Genomic DNA, 23014 nt, shown 5'->3' with positions numbered 1-23014 from the left:
GAAACAGTGCTGGAAGGAACTGACACCATGAATTCTGTAGGGCTGTCCATAAATCCGTAAGAGTACGAGGAGGTGAAGATCTTTTCTGAAAAGCACGTTGCAAGGAATCCCAGATGTGCTCAATAATGTTCAAGTCTGAGGAACTTGATGGCCAGTGGAAATATTTAATTCAGAAGACTGTTCCTGGAGCCACTCTATAACAATTCTGGACGTGTGGGTGTCGCATTGTCCTGATGGAATTGCCCAAGTCCGTCGGAATGCACAATGGAAATGAATGGAAGCAGGTGTTGAGACAGGATACTTACGTACTTGTCACCTGTCAGAGTCGTATCTAGAGGTGTCACGGATCCCATATCACTCCAACTGCACATTCCCCACACCATTACAGAGCCTCCATCAGATGGAACTGTCCACTGCTGACATGCAGAGTCCATGGATTCATGAGGCTGACCGGCCGAGGTGGCCGAGCGGTTCTAGGCGCTACAGTCTGGAACCGCGCGAACGCTACGGTCGCAGGTTCGAATGCTGCTTCGGGCATGGATGTGTGTGATGTCCTTAGTTTGGTTAGGTTTAAGTAGTTGTAAGTTCTAGGGGACTGTTTCCCTCAGACGTTAACTCCCATAGTGCTCAGAGACATTTGAACCATTCATGAGGCTGTATTCATACCCGTACACGTCCATCCGGTCGATACAATTTGAAACGAGACTCGTCCGACCGGGCAACATGCTCCAAGTCATAAACAGTCCAATGTCGGTGTTGACGGGCCCAGGCGAGGCGTAAACCCTAGTGTCGTGGAGTCATCAAGGGTGCACTAGTGGTCCTTCGGCTCCGAAAGCCCATATCGATGATATTTCGTTGAATAGTTAGCTCGCTGACGCTTGTAGATGGCCCAGCATTGAAAACTACAGCAGTTTGATAAAGGACTATAATTCTGCCACCATCGAGCGGTAGCGTTCTCGCTTCCCGCGCCCGGGTTCCCGGGTTCGATTCCCGGCGGGGTCAGGGATTTTCTCTGCCTCGTGATGGCGGGGTGTTGTGTGTTGTCATTTGGTTAGTTAGGTTTAAGTAGTTCTAAGTTCTAGGGGACTGATGACCGTAGATGTTAAGTCCCATAGTGCTCAGAGCCATTTGAACCAATTCTGCCACGTTAAACGATTCTGTTCAGTCATATTTGCTCCTGTTCTTGTAGGATCTTTTTCCGGCCAAAGCGGTGTCGGGATTTGATGTTTTGCCGGATTCCTGATGTTCATGGTTCACTCGCGAAATGGTAGTACGGGAAAATCCCCACTTTATCGCTGCCTCGGAAATGAAGTGTCCCATTGCTCGTGCACCGACAACAGCATCACCTTTAGACTTACTTAAAATTTGATAACCTGCCATTGTAGCAACAGTAACCAATAGAACAACTGCGTCAGACACTTGTTGCCTTATACAGGCGTTGCCGACCGCAGCGCCGTATTTTGCGTGTTTATATGTCTCTGTAATTGAATAGGCGTGCCTGTACCAGTTTCTTTGGCGCTTCAGTGTAGTACCACACTAACGCTTAGTATAGAAAGTACGGAAATGAGTGCCTGAACCGAGGATTTTTTGATAGGGAGGATGTGGCATGTTATTTTTGATGGAGAGTCGTCGACATAGGTGGAAACATCTTCAGGCGAACCTCGGACCACAATTCGTATGTTGTGTATTAATGATCTGGCATCCCATATTAATAGTAACCTCAGACTTTTCACTGAAGTAATGTCTCAAAAAAATAGGACATTTCTTCAGTCGGATTGTTCTAAGATTTCAAAGTCGTGCAAATCGTCAGAAATGTAAAATTGTTCACTTTACAAAACAAAAAATCTTAACACACTTTGGGTGCAATATCAATGATTACAAGAAATCGGTCAACTAGTACAAATACATGCGCGTGACTATTTGTAAGTTAGGAAAATGCCGTCAGTGTACAAACGAGATTGCTTACAGAACGCTAGTGCGACTCATCCTTCAGTATTAGTAAACTTTGTGGGATCCGTACCAGGTAAGAGTAACAGACAATACTGAGGGTATACAAGAAAAACAGCACGAATGGGTACTCACAAGGTTTCAAGAAACAGTTTTATGTAAATAATCAAAGAATATAATGAAACCCCCTACGTAAATCGAGGAAAAAAATTGATTAATTATAGAGCGCACACAGTGTTCCATGCCACCTTTCTCCATGTACTCCATACTCGAAATAAAGTTCTAATAATTGGTAAAATGTCAAGTACAGTTCATCATGCACTTCACACTTTTTTCGAATATGGATTTAGATGTAGATAACAGGAGTGCTTGCTGTGCATCGTCGTTCAGTATCGAAGACCGATAATTCGTGTTTACCATCGGTCTCGAGGAGATGTGACTTCTTAGGCTTTCCCGGTGTAATCAGTCTCAACTCCGCGGGTTTGCTCCCGTGTCCTAAAATCAAGTTGATTAAATTTTTCGACGATACAATTGCCCACCATCTTCTGGAGAACGTTGCTGCTGATGAGTCCCGCTGAAAACTGATGCCAAGGCTGCAAATCGTCGTCCTATATAGGACTCCGCACAGTACGCGTCTCATGCGCCGCCCATCACAGCTGCCGCCCTCCGATACTGGGAAAGTGGCCAAGTGGCACCGCCCTTACTAGAAAACCGGCGGGAACTTTATATCGCACACAGAGACCATTTTGAAACATTTGGACTTGCCGCGTTGAAGTACGTTGCGATCTTAATAGTATTAGGCTTCACCAACTTCTAAGAGGAAAGCCATTGTCTCTCTTAATCAGATTGTCTGTCAATCTAATTTCAGTTGTCTCTTGACAAACACTATTTAAAAAATCGGAAGTGTTTGCAACTATCACAGCCTCGTAAAATTTTCTCCAGTGTCCCTTGTTTAAGCAATGATAAATGTAAATGTCGTATGACTAGGCCCCCGTCGGGTAGACCGTTCGCCAGGTGGCAAGTCTTTCGATCTGCAGCCACTTCGCCATCTTGCGCGTCGATTTGGATGAAATGATGACGCTTAGGACAACACAACAACCGGTCCCCGAGCCGAGAAAATCTCCTACCCTGCTGGGAATCGAATCCGGGCCTTTAGGATTGACATTGTGTCGCGCTGACCACTTTCTTTGCTAAAAGAATCATATAAAGAACATAAGCACAAAAACAAAATAATGAAGCACTGGAAATGTTTCAACAAAATTCTGTCCTACAATAGACCGAAGAACACATTTCAATATACGTAGTGCCATTTTTAAGCTTATAAACCACAAAAAAATTTTAAACTGACAATAGCATCTTAGTCCGAACAGAGACATAGAACTAAAACGCAAACATATTAAACAGAATTACAAAACGCTATATAATTGACTGTCATAACTGGAATTGCAGGTCTGTCAACTGATTCACAGCAGTCAAAACTCTTCACAGAACGGCCACAGTGGCCGAGCGGTTCTAGGCTCTTCAGTCCGGAACCGCGCGACCGCTACAGTCGCAGGTTCGAATCCTGCCTCGAGCATGGATGTGTGTGATGTCCTTAGGTTAATTAGGTTTAAGTAGTTCTACGTTCTAGGGGACTGATGACCTCAGATATTAAGTCCCATAGTGCTCAGAGACATTTCAACCATTTGAACTCTTCACAGAAAGTCATTTGGAGCGTAGAAACTAATAACAAAGACAAGCACATTCAACATAAATGAAGGAAACGTCATAATGAAATTAATAAAGACCGTTGAGAAGTTGGGAGGAGTCCTGGAAACAAGTGTAACCCCTTACTCGTTGTGTATTTTGTCCCCTACATCGTCGTGCATGTGATTTGTGGCCTTACCGGCATAGAGAATTACCCTGCGCCTTATTTTTCAAAAATTATGTTTAACATATTGCCAGATATAGTCCTGATATTTGGGTAACGTTTCATCTTCCAACGTGCCGTTCTCGTATAAGCCACGTAACTAATGATATTATCTTCACTATTGTGGATGATGGTATATGTCACACACTGCCCTAACAGCCACATCACGGTGTTGTTCTTCGTAGCGGGAAAATGTTTCGTATCCGGCCAGAGCAGGATGTCGGTGCAGTGGCTGGCTGGGGTGCTGCGGGTAATCAGGCCCAGCCGCTGCTGCACCCATTTCCAGTTAATGAGATGACCGCCACAAGTGAAGCGATGGCGTAAGGTGTCGATCAAACCACAGCGGACTCATTTCCACTCAGCTACCTGAGGCGAACCGTTAAGGAATGTTCTGCTACAATCAACTTTTCAGGCTGCTGTAGCCTCGTATAACGGACATGGTACACGCACCTTTCCGGGAAATAAATCATTTTCCATGCGGAAAATTTTAATGGTATGTCTTTTTTTTTCGTCTTAAAATGTAGATGGAAGCTCAAACTATTCGAGACCGAGGGTGTTTGTGCAGCGGATATGCAGCATAGCGTTAACTGATACGATTATGTAAGCACCACCATGTAGACAAGGATTAGAGTGGCATTGGTGCCTTTTCGTTGTGCGTTCGGTAAGTGCCCAAACGTGAACTATGGCGACGTCATTACCAAATGAGACTAAATAGGACTAACGTGCTGTTATTCGTTTCTTGGCAGGCGAGGAACAAGCTCTGGTGGACATCCATCGCAGAATGGAGAACGTGTGTGGGCGGCATGTTTGTCGAAAAGCACTGCTCTGGAATGGTGTGCCCAATTCTGTGCTGGTTGCGATACGACACAAGAAGCCGTTCTGTCTGGGAGGACAGCGTATCCCAAGTGCGAGACACTCCAGCACCCACCGTGCAGTCCAGATCTCTCCGCATGCGATTATCTCGCATTAGATCTCTTAGAAAATGCCTTGCAAAATGACCGATTCCTGTTGGACTAGTATGTGCAGCGGAGACCTCTTCATGCAGCAGGGCACGGCGTCTGAGCAAATTGGTATCTACAAACTGTTGCGTCTGTGGGATGATTGACTCAATGCTCATGGCGATTTCGCTCGGTTAACATAAAACATATTACTGTAAGGTCATCGAACGTAAACTCTTTAATTGCCTCTTATATGCCCAAAAGCTACGTTTACATATTATCATAGAATAATGACGGATGCCGTGTTGTCCCCCGATGTAGTATCATATTTTAGACTAATACTGTTTGGCTGTAAGCTTGGTAGCCCTTCGTCAGAATGCTAGCTGTGGAACTGCAGGAGCAGCCGCACAGATTTCTGAGCGTTCGCCTACCGCAGGCTCATGTTAAATGTTTGGAGGTGACAGCTTGTGGGGAGACGTCACAACAAAATATATTTTCATCGAGTATGGCATTACACAATTCATATGGCGCTCGCATTCAGCACAGTAGTGTGATGTATGACGGGGTGGACATACGCAGGCCCGGCCGTCACTTAGGCAGCCTTATGGCGGCCATACGTCACTCTGCATAGTGAGGACAGTTACATATGGATGCTCTGCGGCCGCCCCCAATCTCGCACCCTCTGAGGCGTTGTTAGCTGAGCCGCTGTTCAGCACAGGCCTTAATGCCGACATTGTCCGAATACAATGATAATCCTTTACTAATCAAAATGTTGCAAAATATGGTTTTCCATGTATCTTTAATATTAAAACACAGTCCTAGGTGACATAAAGCTCTTTATTGACTCATAAACGACATGTATAATCGATAAGAAGCATATTCGTGTTATCTGGTGCAATGTGAGTCATCAGACAAAGCAGAGAATAAGGCCACACTTAAATAAACACGGCCCCGGAGTAAATCGCTCCGGATCGGCCACCAGCAATTTGCGCCTGGGCCATGGTTTCTTACAGTTTTTAAACATGGCCTTACTCTGTGATTTGCCTGATTATGCACACTGAACGAAGTAATCTGAAGTGCTACGCAGGCCAATAAAGAGCTTTCTGAAAACCACTCCCATCTGTCGGTATCAGTGACAATGGATTGTAATAAATTTTGAATGTATGTAGTTGCGGTCTTCAGTCCGAAGACTGGCTTGATGCAGCTCTCTGTGTTTCTCTATCCATTGCAAGCATCTTCATATCCGAATAACCACTGTAACCTATATTGTTCTGAATCTGCTTACGGTACTCGTTTCTTTGTCTTCCTTTACTATTTCGTCCCCTCCCCACTCTCCCACGGATACACTCCTCATCAGTACTAAATGGGAGTTCCTTGATGTCTCAGAACTTGTCCTGTCAAGAAATCCCATATTTTAGTAAACTTCTCCCACATGGACTAATGGAAAAAGAAAATCATGACACCAAGAACCAGTTTCTGCACCTAAAACGTGATGTCTATTTCAAATTTCGCTTCACTCTCGTACGAGTGGGAGCTAGTAACGCCACTGTGATGATGCAAATCAGGTTTACTTGAAATATATGCTGTAACAATCGTGAGCGTTGCTAACCTTTAAGATTTGACGTGTGGAGCTGATGTTACACAACAATGCCTTAAAGGCAAACGAAAATTCCATTACCATCACTTCATAATTTGACTAACGTCATGTAATAGGGCTACGAGAAGTTGGATCTTTCTTCTGCGATATTGCGGGAAGTGTTAGCGGGGATGTAGTTACTGTACATGATTTCTGGCAACCGTGGTCACGAAAATGTACTGTCGAAAGAAGACCGAAATCGGGATGGTCGAGTTGCTCAGTTGAGACGGAAGGCCGTCATGTTTGGTGTATAAACTGGCGCATCATACTGTAGCAGCAGCAGCAATTTGAGCAGCAATTGGTACCACATTGGCACGACTAACGTTACAAATCGGTTACTTCAGGGACAGCTCCGAGACAGACTCCCTGTAGTACGCACTCCACTGGCCCCAAAGCATTACCGCTTCCTACATCAACGATGTCAAGCATGAGCTCATTGCAGGGTGGAGTGGAGCTTTGTTGTACATCTCATGAAAGCTCGTTCTCCCGTGGTGCCATTTATGGCCCTGTGTTGGTTAGAGGGAGGCCAGGTGGATGCCTTCAACAAACCTGTCTGCGGCCTAGACACACTGGACCTACACATTGAATTATGGTCTGGGATGCTATTTCGTGTGACAGCGGGAACACTTTCATGTGATCCCACGCACCTCGAGTGCAAATCTCTAGGGCAGTCGGGTGACGCCTCAATGCTATACATATACGTTCATAAATCTACACTCCTGGAAATTGAAATACGAACACCGTGAATTCATTGTCCCAGGAAGGGGAAACGTTATTGACACATTCCTGGGGTCAGATACATCACATGATCACACTGACAGAACCACAGGCACATAGACACAGGCAACAGAGTATGCACAATGTCGACACTAGTACAGTGTATATCCACCTTTCGCAGCAATGCCGGCTGCTATTCTCCCATGGAGACGATCGTAGAGATGCCGGATGTAGTCCTGTGGAACGGCTTGCCATGCCATTTCCACCTGGCACCTCAGTTGGACCAGCGTTCGTGCTGGACGTGCAGACCGCGTGAGACGACGCTTCATCCAGTCCGAAACATGCTCAATGGGGGACAGATCGGGAGATATTGCTGGCCAGGGTAGTTGCCTTACACCATCTAGAGCACGTTGGGTGGCACGGGATACATGCGGACGTGCATGGTCCTGTTGGAACAGCAAGTTCCCTTGCCGGTCTGGGACTGGTAGAACGATGGGTTCGATGACGGATTGGATGTACCGTGCACTATTCAGTGTCCCCTCGACGATCACCAGAGGTGTACGGCCAGTGTAGGGGATCGCTCCCCACACCATGATGCCGGGTGCTGGCCCTGTGTGCCTCGGTCATATGCAGTCCTGATTGTGGCGCTCACCTGCACGGTGCCAAACACGCATACGACCATCATTGGCACCAAGGCAGAAGCGACTCTCACCGCTGAAGACGACACGTCTCCATTCGTCCCTCCATTCACGCCTGTCGCGACACCACTGGAGGCGGGCTGCACGATGTTGGGGCGTGAGCGGAAGACGGCCTAACGGTGTGCGGGACCGTAGCCCAGCTTCATGGAGACGGTTATGAATGGTCCTCGCCGATACCCCAGGAGCAATAGTGTCCCTAATTTGCTGGGAAGTGGCGGTGCGGTCCCCTATGGCACTGCGTAGGATCCTACGGTCTTGGTGTGCATCCGTGCGTCGCTGCGGTCCGGTCCCAGGTCTACGGGCACGTGCACCTTCCGCCGACCACCGGCGACAACATCGATGTACTGTGGAGAGCAATTCGGCGGTACGTCCACCCGGCCTCCCGCATGCCCACTATACGCCCTCGCTCAAAGTCCGTCAACTGCACATACGGTTCACGTCCACGCTGTCGCGGCATGCTACCAGTGTTAAAGACTGCGATGGAGCTCCGTATGCCACGGCAAACTGGCTGACACTGACGGCGGCGGTGCGCAAATGCTGCGCAGGTAGCGCCATTCGACGGCCAACACCGCGGTTCCTGGTGTGTCCGCTGTGCCGTGCGTGTGATCATTGCTTGTACAGCCCTCTCGCAATGTCCGGAGCAAGTATGGTGGGTCTGACACACCGGTGTCAATGTGTTCTTTTTTCCATTTCCAGGAGTGTATATTCACTATTCTTCTCCTTCTCAGAAATGTTTCTCTTGCCATTGTCAATCTATATTTTATATTCTCTCTAATTCGGTCGTCATCATTTATTTTGTTTCTTTAATAGAAAACCCCATCTACTACTTTAAGTGTCTCGTTTCCTAATCTCCTCCTAATTTCCTCGGCATCGCCTGATTTAATTCGACTACATGTCACTATGATATTTTTTTGTGTTCATCATATACCCTCCTATCAAGACAGTGTACATTCCGTTCAACTGCTCTTCCAAGTCCTTTGCTGACTCTGACAGAATCACAGTGTCATTGGAAGAAAAAAAAATGGTTCAAATGGCTCTGAGCACTATGGGACTCAACTGCTGTGGTCATTAGTCCCATAGGACTTAGAACTACTTAAACCTAACTAACCTAAGGACATCACACACATCCATGCCCGAGGCAGGATTCGAACCTGCGACCGTAGCAGTCGCACGGTTCCGGACTGCGCGCCTAGAACCGCGAGACCACCGCGGCCGGCCCATTGGAAGACATGATAGATTTTATTCCTTCTCTGTAAACTATAGTTCCTAGTCTAAATTAATCTATGGTCTCCTTTACTGCTTGCCCAATGTACAGACTGAGTAAAATACTCTCAAACTCCTTTCTCAACAAATGCTACCTCTCCATGCCCCTCGATAACTGCCGCCTGGTTTGTATACGAGTTGTTACTATTCCTTTGCTCCCTTTAGTTTACCCCCACTGCTTTTAGAACTTCAAAGAGAGTATTCCGGTCATCACTGACCAAAGCTTTCTCTACGTCTACAAATGCTACACACGTAGGATTGTCTTTCCTTAACGTATCTTCTAAGAGAGTGGTAGGGCCAGTGTTGCCTCGCGCGTTCCGCTTTTTCTCAGGAGTCCAAACTGATCCTTCCCGATGTAGGTTTCTAGGCTTCTACCAGTTTCTGAATCGTTCTGTGAAGAATTTTCGATAATATTTGGCAGTCATAATTTATTAAACTGATAGTTCGGTGAGATCCGCACCTGCCAGCACCTGCTTTCTTTGGAAGTGGAATTATTTATTCTTCTTGAAATCTGAAGGTATTTCGCCTGCCTCCCACATCTGCATACCACGTGGAAGGGTTTTGTCATGGCTGTCTCTCCCAAGGCTATCAGTAGTTGCAACGGAATATCATCTACTCATGAGTCGCTGTTTCGATTTATGTCTTTCAGTGCTGTGTCAAATTCTTTCGTTTCTATGATATTGCCTTCAATTTTATCTCCCTTATACAGACCCTCTATAGACACTTTTCACATTTACCTTCTTTTCTTGATATATTATGACATTCACATCTATGTATTGATTATAATAACGAGAAAAATGACTCTGAGCACTATGGGACTTAACTTCTTTGGTCATCAGTCCCCTAGAACTTAGAACTACTTAAACCTAACTAACCTAAGGACACCACACACATCCATGCCCGAGGCAGGATTCGAACTGCGACCGTAGCTGTCGTGCGCCTAGAACCTCATGGCCACTGCGGCCGGCGATTATGATAACGCCTATAATTCTTATTTCCTTCATATTTGTTCTACTTCGTATGCACTACATCCAAGATCACATACTGCGTGCTAGCGATAATCGGGACAATGTCGTAATGCCAAGGTCACGTCAAACACGGATGATGTAACCGGTCAGTTATAACGGTTCACACACATCCTGTGTCGTTTTATTGAAGTCTAAGGTCGCTTCCCGAGAAATTCGACGTATAGTGCGGTTTATCGTATCGCGATATTGCTGCTCACGTTGGTCGAGATCCAATGACTGTTAGCAGAATATGGAATCGGTGGGTTCAGGAGGGTAATACGGAACGCCGTGCTGGTTTCCAGCGGCCTCGCATCACTACCAGTCGAGATGACAGGCATCTTATTCGCATTGCTGTTATGGATCGTGCAGCCACGTCTCGATTCCTGAGTCAACAGATGGGGACTTTGCAAGACGACAACAATCTGCACCAACAGTTCGACGGCGTTTGCAGCAGCATGGACTATCAGCTCGGAGACCGTGGCTGCGGTTACCCTTGACGCTGCATCACAGACAGGAGCGCCTGCGATGGTGTACTCAACGACGAACCTGGCTGCACGAATGGAAAAAAGTCATTTTTTCGGATGAATTCAGCTTCTGTTTACAGCATCATGATGTTCGCATCCGTGTTTGGTGACATCGCGGTGAACGCACATTGGAAGCGCGTAATCGTCAACGCCATACTGGCGTATCACCCGGCTTGATGGTATGGGGTGCCACTGGTTACTCGTCTCGGTCACCTGACGGCATTTTGAACAGTGGACATTACATTTCAGATGTGTTACGACCCGTGGCTCTACCCTTCATTCGATCCCTGCGAAACCTTACATTTCTGCAGGATGTTGCACGACAGCATGTTGCAGGTACTGTACGGGCCTTTCTGGATACAGAAAATGTTCGACTGCTGCCCTGGGCAGCACATTTTCCAGATTTCTCATCAATTGGAAATGACTGGTCAATGGTGGTCGAGCAACTGGCTCGTCACAATACGCCATTCACTACTCTCGATGAATTTTGGTATCGTTTTGAAGCTGCATGGGCAGCTTTACCTGTACACGCCACCCGATTTCTGTTTGACTCAATGCACAAGCGTATCAAGGCCATTATTACGGTCAGAGGTGGTTGTTCTGGGTACTGATTTCTCACGATCCACGCAGCCAAATTGTGTGATAATGTAATCACATGTCAGTTGTACTATAATATATTTGTCCAATGAATACCCGTTTATCATCTGCATTTTTTCTTGGTGTAGCAATTTTAGTGGCAAATAGTGTAGAAAAGCAGCCCTTTCCACGTAGGCAGTGTGTTGTGTTTCACAGCGGGGCAACGGAATTTACCTTCGAAATTCTACCACATAAAAGAAGAATAAATCTATAAATAATAGAATATATCCATTTGCAAACAGTCATTTCCATTTGATGCGAATAAAAAAAAGTTATTCTTATATTTGTAATACCCCTCACTTGGAGTTGTTGATCTTCAACCGTAACAGGAAAGTACAAGGTGGTAGAGATATAAGTGCTGATGACTCAGGACAGTCTACTTGTCAAAATCCCATAAGTATTTACATTATTTGCAAACTGTTAATTATAGCTATTAGGAGTAGTACGTTAATAGGTTGTTAGTGCCTCCATGTGGTAAGAGCACTCCATTAACGGTTACTTTATCCTGCGGAGCAGGTTAAGTGCTGTAGTGTGAACCCGTAGACGCAAATTGGCTAGTCTATACTGAAAGGCGTAGTCCACTTCTAATTAATGACGTAGCTACGACTGCAGAAACGATCAGGTAGAAAATTATGTGACTTGTTTGAGAGAAGACAGTCGCAGAGGAAAAACAAATAAGTCAGTGAAGTACGTACAAATGTTTTTTTTTTATTACAGTCTTTGATCACAATATCAATTCTTTTGACGATTACCGGTTTCAGTCAATAATGACCATCCTCATTACCGGCTGAAACCGGTTATTGTCAAAGAATTGATATTCTCATCAAAGACTGGAATAAAAAACATTTGACAGTATTGGATCACTGTTCATATAACGACTATGTCACAGCTGGTGAAGTGTGTATATATTCACATAATAATGATCACCCTATCTACATTTGTGCTCTGAACACCTTGTACATATAGAGAGCAGATGCATGTTTAAGACTGAGTAAACAGCAGAAAAAGAAGAAAAAGACTTTATAATATCACATGACAGAGGGACAAGGTCTAAACACTGGAATATACAGAGAAACAATCCCAGGAAAATTCTGGGAATGATAATATGGTAAAAATGGGTGAATTATGTGACGGGTTGGACATGTACTTTTAGTACGATATCAGCGGAAATCGGGAAAACATTGCTTCTGATACGCGTGGCAGCAATGAAATGTATGTCATTTCAGCAACGTGAGTGACACTGCAGATACAGTGCTGTACTGCGTGTTAATACGAGTGCTACAAGCAATATCCGATTGATCGCGGCATGGTAACCACTCTGCGAATCAGCAAATCAACAATGTTTTATTTGCCGCAATTAGCTACGTCTTGCAGCTCCTTTTCTACATAGTCGCCACTCCGACTTAGACATTTATCGTAGCGTTGTACCAACTTTCCAATACCCTCGCCACAGAAGGAAGCCCCTGCGCTTTCCGCCAGTCCTCTATGCTGGTTCTCAGCTCGTCGTCTGTGCCGCCCTTCCTACCACAATCGGTATATGCTCGTTCCTTTTCATAACGCTTTGCAACGTTACCCTCATATATTTAAACAACGTGGCTGTGTCAAACAGGACACTATCAATACAGTATCAGAATTATGGGTTTGTTATTCCTACTCATCCTCATTAAGTTACATTCTCCGAGCAGAGATGAACTCAGAGAGAGCCATTTAGGCGCTCAATTGTTGGTGATGAAACATTTCCCATCGAAAAAACTGCATCTTCATTGACCCTGCAGTTTTCGGTTGAGAATTGTCATGAAGAAGGAAACGTATGACCACTTATGTCATGTGAGCTTCAGGAATTCGTCGAAAGTCTCTCATCACGCCCTCATACTTGGCAAGAGACACTATATTGTAGGCATCCTTACGTGCTCACATTGCTCCTAGAACTGAACAGAGCAACGTGACGAGATCGACAGGCATACTGGGGACACTGCTCCATCGGATTTTCACTGTAGTTTACATTTGGCGCCTTATTGGAATTTACTTTTCGAGCAGCGTTCGTTGTTTCTTGGCTTTGATGAACGTTCAGGGGTCGAAGTGAGGTGGTATCGGATCTTACTATTGCTAGGTGATGTGTGTCGACCTAGATATGCGCATACACGTAAAGAGACGCCTTTCTTGTGCTTCTCTTACATTACTGGCTTTGAATGCGTTCATACAGGTTCAAAGTAAAACAGATTTTCGTGTAACACTGACTGACACGAATCCCTGCTTTTGTAACTACTTTGTTGTTAAACATGCCCACCCAGCTACCACCAAAGTCAATTACAATCAGAATAAGGAAACTGTAGATATTTATCAGAAATATCTGGGAACTGAAAGGAGTCAGTGTACAACGTGCAGATATTGAAAAGGCGAACATCTTTCCTTATACAATCATCGTTCCTGTGTCTGTTCTCTTCACTTCATATAACCTTCAACATTCTTCATGAATTCTACACAACGTACTAATTCCGTGAGTTGTCTCTCAAAGACGACTAGTACCATAATTATTTTCTTGAAGACTACTTTAAACATAGCAAGTCTCAATTAACAAATTTTGACTACATATCTATCTTGCCCCCCCCCCCCCCCTCCACCGCCCTTGAATCATGGACCTTTCCGTTGATGGGGAGGCTTGCGTGCCTCAGCGATACAGATAGCAGTACCGTAGGTGCAACCACAACGGAGGGTAGCTGTTGAGAGGCCAGACAAACGTGTGGTTCCTGAAGAGGGTCATCAGCCTTTTCAGTAGTTGCAGGGGCAACAATCTGGATGATTGACTGATCTGGCCTTGTAACACTAACCAAAATGGCCATGCTGTTCTGGTAATGCGAACGGCTGAAAGCAAGGGGAAACTACAGCCGTCATTATTCCTGATGGCATGCAGCTTTACTGTATGGTTAAATGATGATGGCGTCCTCTTGAGTAAAATATTCCGGAGGTAAAATAGTCCCTCATTCGGATCTCTGGGCAGGGACTACTCAAGAGGACGTCGTTATCAGGAGAAAGAAAACTGTCGTTCTACGGATCGGAGCGTGGAATGTCAGATCCCTTAATCGGGCAGGTAGATTAGAAAATTTAAAAAGGGAAATGGACAGGTTAACGTTAGATACAGTGGGAATTAGTGAAGTTCGGTGGCAGGAGGAAGAAGACTTTTGGTCAGGTGAATACAGGGTTATAAATACATGATCAAATAGGGGTAATGCAGGAGTAGGTTTAATAATGAATAAAAAATAGGAGTACGGGTAAGCTACTACAAACAGCATAGTGAAGGCCTTATTGTGACCAAGATAGACACGAAGCCCACGCCTACTACAGTAGTACAAGTTTATATGCCAACTAGCTCTGCAGATGATGAAGAAATTGATGAAATGTATAATGAGATAATATAAATTATTCAGGTAGTGAAAGGGACGAAAATTTAATAGTCATGGGTGACTGGAATTCGAGAGTAGGAAAAGGGACAGAAGGAAACATAGTAGATGAATATGGATTGGGGCTAAGAAATGAAAGAGGAAGCCGCCCGGTAGAATTTTGTGGAGAGCATCCCTTTATCATAGCTAATACTTGTTTCAAGAATCATGAAAGAAGGTTATATACATGGAAGAACCCTGGAGATACTAGAAGGTATCAGATAGATTATATAATGGTTAGACAGAGATTTAGGAACCAGGTTTTAAATTGTAAGACATTTCCAGGGGCAGATGTGGACAGTTCTCTTGAGCCAGTTTCTAAGGTCGTTGCAATACATTGGTTTAAAGGAATGAATTTTTCAAGTGCCTCCAGTTACTGACGATATGTGAAACACTTTATTCATATATGATTTGTTTGGCATATTGAGTCTTATAAAATATACTAGGTGTTAGGGGTGTAAATGAAAATATTTCCATAGCTGACTGAGGACGATGTCCTGAACACTACATCAGTAAGTACTTCATTTGCAGATTAGTAATTACGTCCATTGCAGCTAATACGTTTCTAGGTTGGTTACTACCTTCAAGTGTGTGTGTCACAAGCAAGCCATTAATACTCAGGGAAACTTTTCCGACTTATGCCACATTAGTGCATTGAAATTACTCAGTGACCCGGCCTACAAATTTATGTCGCATCAGAATTCGAACCAGATGGTTCCACTTCCGTAGATTGGTTGCCTTGACCGCCTCGGTTATCTGGACAAGCTTCTCGGCTGACCCAAATTTCCAACTCGTCATAGGCCGATGCGGAGTCGTTGTTCACGTACCCCTCACTCACTGTGCGACGTATGTTCCCATGAGAGGAAACGAAATCTGGCGAGCATCCACAATAAAGAAATTATATTTGGTCGTTGAACCGTCGCAAAACAGGAAAAGTCTACTCAGAGGCATAGTCTCCTTCGTCTCACAGTTACGACTGTGCAGAAAACATCAGGTAGTAAATTATGCATTATTTGTGAGGGGAAGACAGTTAGACGGAGAGAAAAAGCGATTAACTCACTGAGGTGGATACATATTGCGGTACCAAAGATCACAGTTATCTGTATGTATACCTCTAAAGCCCCGTATGCTTCAGAATGTAGTCACACATGTTTTCGCACGCTAAGACAATTTTGTAAGAAAATCAGTGTGTTTTCAGAAGAGAGTACATGTTCCGGCTTTCCTGCAGGAACATTCCTGTTGCGGTGTGCATAACATATGTATCAGAGAGTGCCACTGAAAGTACATGACAACTGGAGACGTACACCGTATTTGAAGTTCGCTGGACGGTACAATTTGATCTAATTTCTCACAGATTCATCGTGAAATTCACCCGTGTATGGACTAAATGCCATTGTGCGTCCAGCGATGTTGTAATGTTACCACCAGTTTGACCATAGACGCAAAATACTGGTGATGTTGATCGGGAAGGAATGTCATCAAGATCGACCACTGCAGTTTCCAGTCAATGTCTCCAGCAGGATGGAAGTAATGTGGAGGAGGTGAATGGGGATGGAGCGAGTTTCCAACGATGAGAACGTCTACAATGCGGTTCTCCAAAGGCTCTTTGACGAAGGAGCGGATCTCTACCGTCGAGGAGTTAAACAGGTGGTTGAATGTTGAAAGGTCTCTGTTGGATTCCTTTCATGTTAGTTTCTTAAATCTGTTGTCATTTATGGCATACACTCCACTTCTGAATTCACTGTGGTGTTTCTGACTCCATCTGGGAGGAGACTGAGCAGTGTAACGCGTTACTTTTACAAATAAACAAGAACTATCTGTCACACTACTACACTTTAAAACACAGTTTATATGTAATTCATGTCACACAGTCTCGTATGGAACCTACATGCGCTTTTTTCATGTAGTGTATATGATAAGATACTGTCTTCCCCCTTCCCTTCTGTGTGAAAGGATGAATGAGCAAATGTATTTTTAGTTGCGAGCTTGATGGTAGCAGACAAGCCTATCTGTTAGAGAACAGTAAGACCAACGTTGGAACAGGTAGCTACGCTTTCTAAAAGCAAAGAGGTTTCTATTCTCAGTATGGTACTGTCCGTACCTTGTCATGTTGGTATAGGAAGCTGCCTCTCTGGTCACTTCCGTTTGTATCTGTGAAGCACCCTCGGTAGGGGCCCACACCAGTCTGTCTGCGCCTAGCGTCTGAAGTGGTAAGATCTCCGGCTAAGTGCGTCTCTGCTAAGTCTGTAGGACACTGGATTTCTTAAATTTAGCCTAACTGAAAATTTTACCACCTTTATTTCAGGTTTCGATCAAAATGTTTTACGTTATCTTAAATTGCAACGCAGTGTAATTCGAATGTGAAGTTCAGAATGTCTTCCAGTAGTTGCTTTGTCACTAGTTTGTGGGTAAAGTGGAACCACGTGTTGATGATCCGTAACTCTAACTAAGATCATCAACCTTAAATGCAAATGTGTTGGAGACTATAACGTCTCCTCTTGACAATATTTTTCAATACAGCTACTTTTCTTTATGTTCAACCCACGTGGGGTGTGCTTTCTGAGATCAGTACCACGTGCTTATACAATTGCTTGACCCATCAGGTTAATAGTAAGACGATAGTAACCAGTTCGAGGGTTTTCCTTTTGTAAATTGCTTTTCGATGTAATTAATTGTAGTTATCAAAATTATTTTGGAGTTACACTCTTTGTGTAAACGAAGTTGACCACGTGATGCATATGGTGTAAGCATCAAAGAAGCCCTCAGCTATTCTTTTAGAGAAGATTTCACAAAGAGTTAGTATGAATGTAGTATACCAGTGTGTGGTAATTTCATGACGGACAGGATTGTGCTACGAACATAACTTCTTTGGGTGAAAATTGAATCGGTTGGTTGTGGTTAATTTCGTCTTGCATATGTTTCAACGTTCTTCGTGTGGCATTTTATGAATGCAGTGTTGTATGCAATCTCCCAATCTTAGCTCCATATTTGATGTGTTTCGTAAGATTACAAACTCACATTTTCACAATCCTAATAAAGCCACTAGTTCAGTTATGAATCAAGTTTAATATGCTGAAATTTTAACGGAACAATGATCAATGTTAAAATAAATGTCCAAATATAAACTGATTTATTTCTTTTTATTTAATATATATATATATATATATATATATATATATATATATATATATATATATATATATATATATATATATATATATCACCGATTGTCGTAAGATGACTATTGTTGTTGTTGTTGTCTTCAGTCCTGAGACTGGTTTGATGCAGCTCTCCATGCTACTCTATCCTGTGCAAGCTGCTTCATCTCCCAGTACCTACTGCAACCTACATCCTTCTGAATCTGCTTAGTGTACTGATCTCTCGGTCTCCCTCTACGATTTTTACCCTCCACACTGCCCTCCAATGCTAAATTTGTGATCCCTTGATGCCTCAAAACATGTCCTACCAACCGATCCCTTCTTCCAGTCAAGTTGTGCCACAAACTTCTCTTCTCCCCAATCCTATTCAATACCTCCTCATTAGTTACGTGATCTATCCACCTTATCTTCAGTATTCTTCTGTAGCACCACATTTCAAAAGCTTCTATTCTCTTCTTGTCCAAACTAGTTATCGTCCATGTTTCACTTCCATACATGGCTACACTCCATACAAATACTTTCAGAAACGACTTCCTGATACATAAATCTATATTCGATGTTAACAAATTTCTCTTCTTCAGAAACGCTTTCCTTGCCATTGCCAGTCTACATTTTATATCCTCTCTACTTCGACCATCATCAGTTATTTTACTTCCTAAATAGCAAAACTCCTTTACTACTTTAAGTGTCTCATTTCCTAATCTAATTCCCTCAGCATCACCCGATTTAATTTGACTACATTCCATTATCCTCGTTTTGCTTTTGTTAATGTTCATCTTATATCCTCCTTTCAAGACACTGTCCATTCCGTTCAACTGCTCTTCCAAGTCCTTTGCCGTCTCTGACAGAATTACAATGTCATCGGCGAACCTCAAAGTTTTTACTTCGTCTCCATGAATTTTAATACCTACTCCAAATTTTTCTTTTGTTTCCTTTACTGCTTGCTCGATATACAGATTGAATAACATCGGGGAGAGGCTACAACCCTGTCTCACTCCTTTCCCAACCACTGCTTCCCTTTCATGCCCCTCGACTCTTATTACTGCCATCTGGTTTCTGTACAAACTATAAATAGCCTTTCGCTCCCTGTATTTTACCCCTGCCACCTTTAGAATTTGAAAAAGAGTACTCCAGTCAACATTGTCAAAAGCTTTCTCTAAGTCTACAAATGCTAGAAACGTAGGTTTGCCTTTTCTTAATCTTTCTTCTAAGATAAGTCGTAAGGTCAGTATTGCCTCACGTGTTCCAACATTTCGACGGAATCCAAACTGATCCTCCCCGAGGTCTGCATCTACCAGTTTTTCCATTCGTCTGTAAAGAATTCGCGTTAGTATTTTGCAGCCGTGGCTTATTAAACTGATAGTTCGGTAATTTTCACATCTGTCAGCACCTGCTTTCTTTGGGATTGGAATTATTATATTCTTCTTGAAGTCTGAGGGTATTTCGCCTGTCTCATACATCTTGCTCACCAGCTGGTAGAGTTTTGTCATGACTGGCTCTCCCAAGGCCGTCAGTAGTTCTAATGGAATGTTGTCTACTCCGGGGGCCTTGTTTCGACTCAGGTCTTTCAGTGCTCTGTCAAACTCTTCACGCAGTATCGTATCTCCCATTTCGTCTTCATCTACATCCTCTTCTATTTCCATAATATTGTCCTCAAGTACATCGCCCTTGTACAAACCTTCTATATACTCCTTCCACCTTTCTGCCTTCCCTTCTTTGCTTAGAACTGGGCTGCCATCTGAGCTCTTGATATTCATACACGTGGTTCTCTTCTCTCCAAAGGTCTCTTTAATTTTCCTGTAGGCAGTATCTATCTTACCCCTAGTGAGATAAGCTTCTACATCCTTACATTTGTCCTCTAGCCATCCCTGTTTAGCCATTTTGCACTTCCTGTCGATCTCATTTTTGAGACGTTTGTATTCCTTTTTGCCTGCTTCATTTACTGCATTTTTATATTTTCTCCTTTCATCAATTAAATTCAATATTTCTTCTGTTACCCAAGGATTTCTAGCAGCCCTCGTCTTTGTACCTACTTTATCCTCTGCTGCCTTCACTACTACATCCCTCAGAGCTACCCATTCTTCTTCTACTGTATTTCTTTCCCCTATTCCTGTCAATTGTTCCCTTATGCTCTCTCTGAAACTCTGTACAACCTCTGGTTCTTTCAGTTTATCCAGGTCCCATCTCTTTAATTTCTCACATTTTTGCAGTTTCTTCAGTTTTAATCTACAGGTCATAACCAATAGATTGTGGTCAGAGTCCACATCTGCCCCTGGAAATGTCTTACAACTTAAAACCTGGTTCCTAAATCTCTGTCTTACCATTATATAATCTATCTGATACCTTTTAGTATCTCCAGGGTTCTTCCACGTATACAACCTTCTTTCATGATTCTTAAACCAAGTGTTAGCTATGATTAAGTTGTGCTCTGTGCAAAATTCTACTAGGCGGCTTCCTCTTTCATTTCTTAGCCCCAATCCATATTCACCTAATATGTTTCCTTCTCTCCCTTTTCCTACACTCGAATTCCAGTCACCCATTACTATTAAATTTTCATCTCCCTTCACTATCTGAATAATTTCTTTTATTTCATCGTACATTTCTTCAATTTCTTCGTCATCTGCAGAGCTAGTTGGCATATAAACTTGTACTACTGTAGTAGGTGTGGGCTTCGTATCTATCTTGGCCACAATAATGCGTTCACTATGCTGTTTGTAGTAGCTTACCCGCATTCCTATTTTCCTATTCATTATTAAACCTACTCCTGCATTACCCCTATTTGATTTTGTGTTTATAACCCTGTAGTCACCTGACCAGAAGTCTTGTTCCTCCTGCCACCGAACTTCACTAATTCCATTAAAAGATTATAATTAATGTTAGTCTGATTGGGAATTTGGTAATCTAGACTGGATACCTGGTGAAACAGATGCTCAGTAACTCAAGGTTAACTTCCCCAGATAGCCCACAGCCTTTATACCGCTTTTATTGTCTTGAATATCAGCACCGCTATCAGAACAACTGAATGCATCAACTTTACAATGTTGCGACAGATTTGTACCAAAAATGCTTGGTAACTACGTTGAAAAATAGTGTGTCTGTGCCATTTTGATGTGTAGTGGAGCATTCAGTGAATATTCTTTGGCCTGCTTTAATAATGTGTAGCTAACTTTTTAAATATGTTGTTACAAATATGAAGTCGGCGTAGTTGAGCTGAATAGGATCCAAATATAAAAAGTCTGCAGATAGTTTTTCTGCACAGGAATAGCTACAGGCGCTTCTTTCTGTTTATTTCCGGGTGCGAAAGATCATATAACTCATCTCAGTTTTTTTATATGTAGTATTTTCCTGGGTTTAGTTTTATTCTCTAGTACATTTCACCTAATTTTCACTGCACGTACCTATCAATTAACTTCCATCTGTTTTTATATAGAAACTAACTATCAATCAACAAGAGTGTTGTAATGAACGCTGCGGTTCTAAGGGTTGCGTCGGTGTGCCGTAGAGAAGTTCACTTTCACTTTCATCATCAATTACGACTTCGAGCATACAGGATGCCTCTTATTCATAAGCCTCGGAGTAAAACCGGGGCTTTTACCGGTGATGAAGACCGCTCTCCCTTGTGGCGGAGGCAGCGCAGCCTCGGCGAAAAGAGCACCTCTTCAAGCGGAAAGAGTAAAGAGGGTGATATCCTAATATAGGGTACGTGGAAATTTCGTCAGGGGGAGAACATTTCAACTAAATAAAAATGTGAACGACGTCCTAGCTACCTGATGCCATAAAAATCAAAACTTATTTTCTGACAGAACGTTGAATGGTCTTGCAAACCGTGTTCATTAGATGAAATCAGATTCAGAGTTCGTTTATATCACATTTTCGATATGGATACAACTCGTAAGCGAAAAGACACTTATGCCGACAGATTCAGCGAAGCAAATATTGCACATATTTTCATGACATTTTCATAGGGACATATCGCTGAAAATTTAGTCAGCTGTGCGGTACTGATACTTACTTCAGTTTACAAACTTTAATAATGCATAAGGAAGCAGAAAGAATTGGGCCGAGATCTCTTCGTAGAAGTTATCCGAACATTCTTATGAGACTATTGGATAGAGCAAAGAGAAGCAGCAACCAGAATCGGTTCATCTGTAAACGAACTTTGATTCCTTATAATTTACCGTGGCTAAATGTCAACATCGGACCCAATGTGGTTCTTTTTTCAAAATGTATGGTGCTACACAACTATCTGACCTCTTGCCATGGTCTAATTTCTGGCGGGACGCGCCGGAGCCGTGTTTCAGTATCTCCCAGTTTCGTTTTATTTTTTCCTTTTTCTTTTTCTCATTTTTTGTTCTTTTAAACTCACTGGAGCAAGTACGTATTGGTGATTTAAAATAGTACACGTGTATTAAACAGCAAGTTAACTACAATTATTCGCTGTGCCGGCAAAAATGAACGCGCAGTTTCATTTGAGCGAGTTTCACAGTCACATTACGTCTTCCTGGTTCGCTACTAATATTTTTCCACGTCTCGATTTCACTCTGCCAGCAATTCCGTGACGTGCATCCACGCGTGCCAGATCGCCCCGAGTATAAGACGCCAGGCGAGAGGCCCTATTGCGCGGCTAGTTACGTAACAACGAAACATGGGGTGCAGTAATCAGTAAAGAAGAACATCCCTCTGAGATATCACAACCTACGATCAAGCGAGCGCAACGGTGTGAGGTCTGACTGACGATAGACATCACTTACACGGCTTGGTCTCTGGGTGAGGTATTTCTGAACGTATGCCGTATTGTGTGACTCTGTCACGTACTGGCGTAGTATCAAGATCATCCGTATCGGCCATGCGCTTGAAGGGCACCATCCTAAACGATGCTCCGTAGCCATCCAAAAACAGATGGGTAAACTTATGCTTATAGAGAAGAAGAATTTGTAGAGAGAGGGGAAAATTTTCTGGTGATAAGTCATCTATATGGCGGCCATTTTGGTTGCCTCCAACTTCTACGCATGATGCGATATACACAACTTTTAAATGGAGGGGGTTTCATGTGACATATGAAACAGAGGAATTCACGAGAGTGAAAATGATCGTTCACTACAGTTGATATGTAAGATTACGGGCACAACACAAGCCGAAGAAGA

General features: G+C 43.4%; 1 protein-coding gene across 1 annotated transcript in view; it reads right to left on the bottom strand.

The window, feature by feature from the left end:
- Nucleotides 1-23014, bottom strand: part of LOC126281704 (zwei Ig domain protein zig-8-like) — an 883147-nt gene that overhangs the window by 741680 nt on the left and 118453 nt on the right. The gene's annotated exons all lie outside the window — the stretch shown is intronic.

Source organism: Schistocerca gregaria, chromosome 7 (genome assembly GCF_023897955.1).
Source record: "Schistocerca gregaria isolate iqSchGreg1 chromosome 7, iqSchGreg1.2, whole genome shotgun sequence".
Taxonomy (NCBI): domain Eukaryota; kingdom Metazoa; phylum Arthropoda; class Insecta; order Orthoptera; family Acrididae; genus Schistocerca; species Schistocerca gregaria.
Note: the sequence above shows the minus strand (reverse complement) of the source record. Positions and strands in the feature narration are given on the sequence as shown.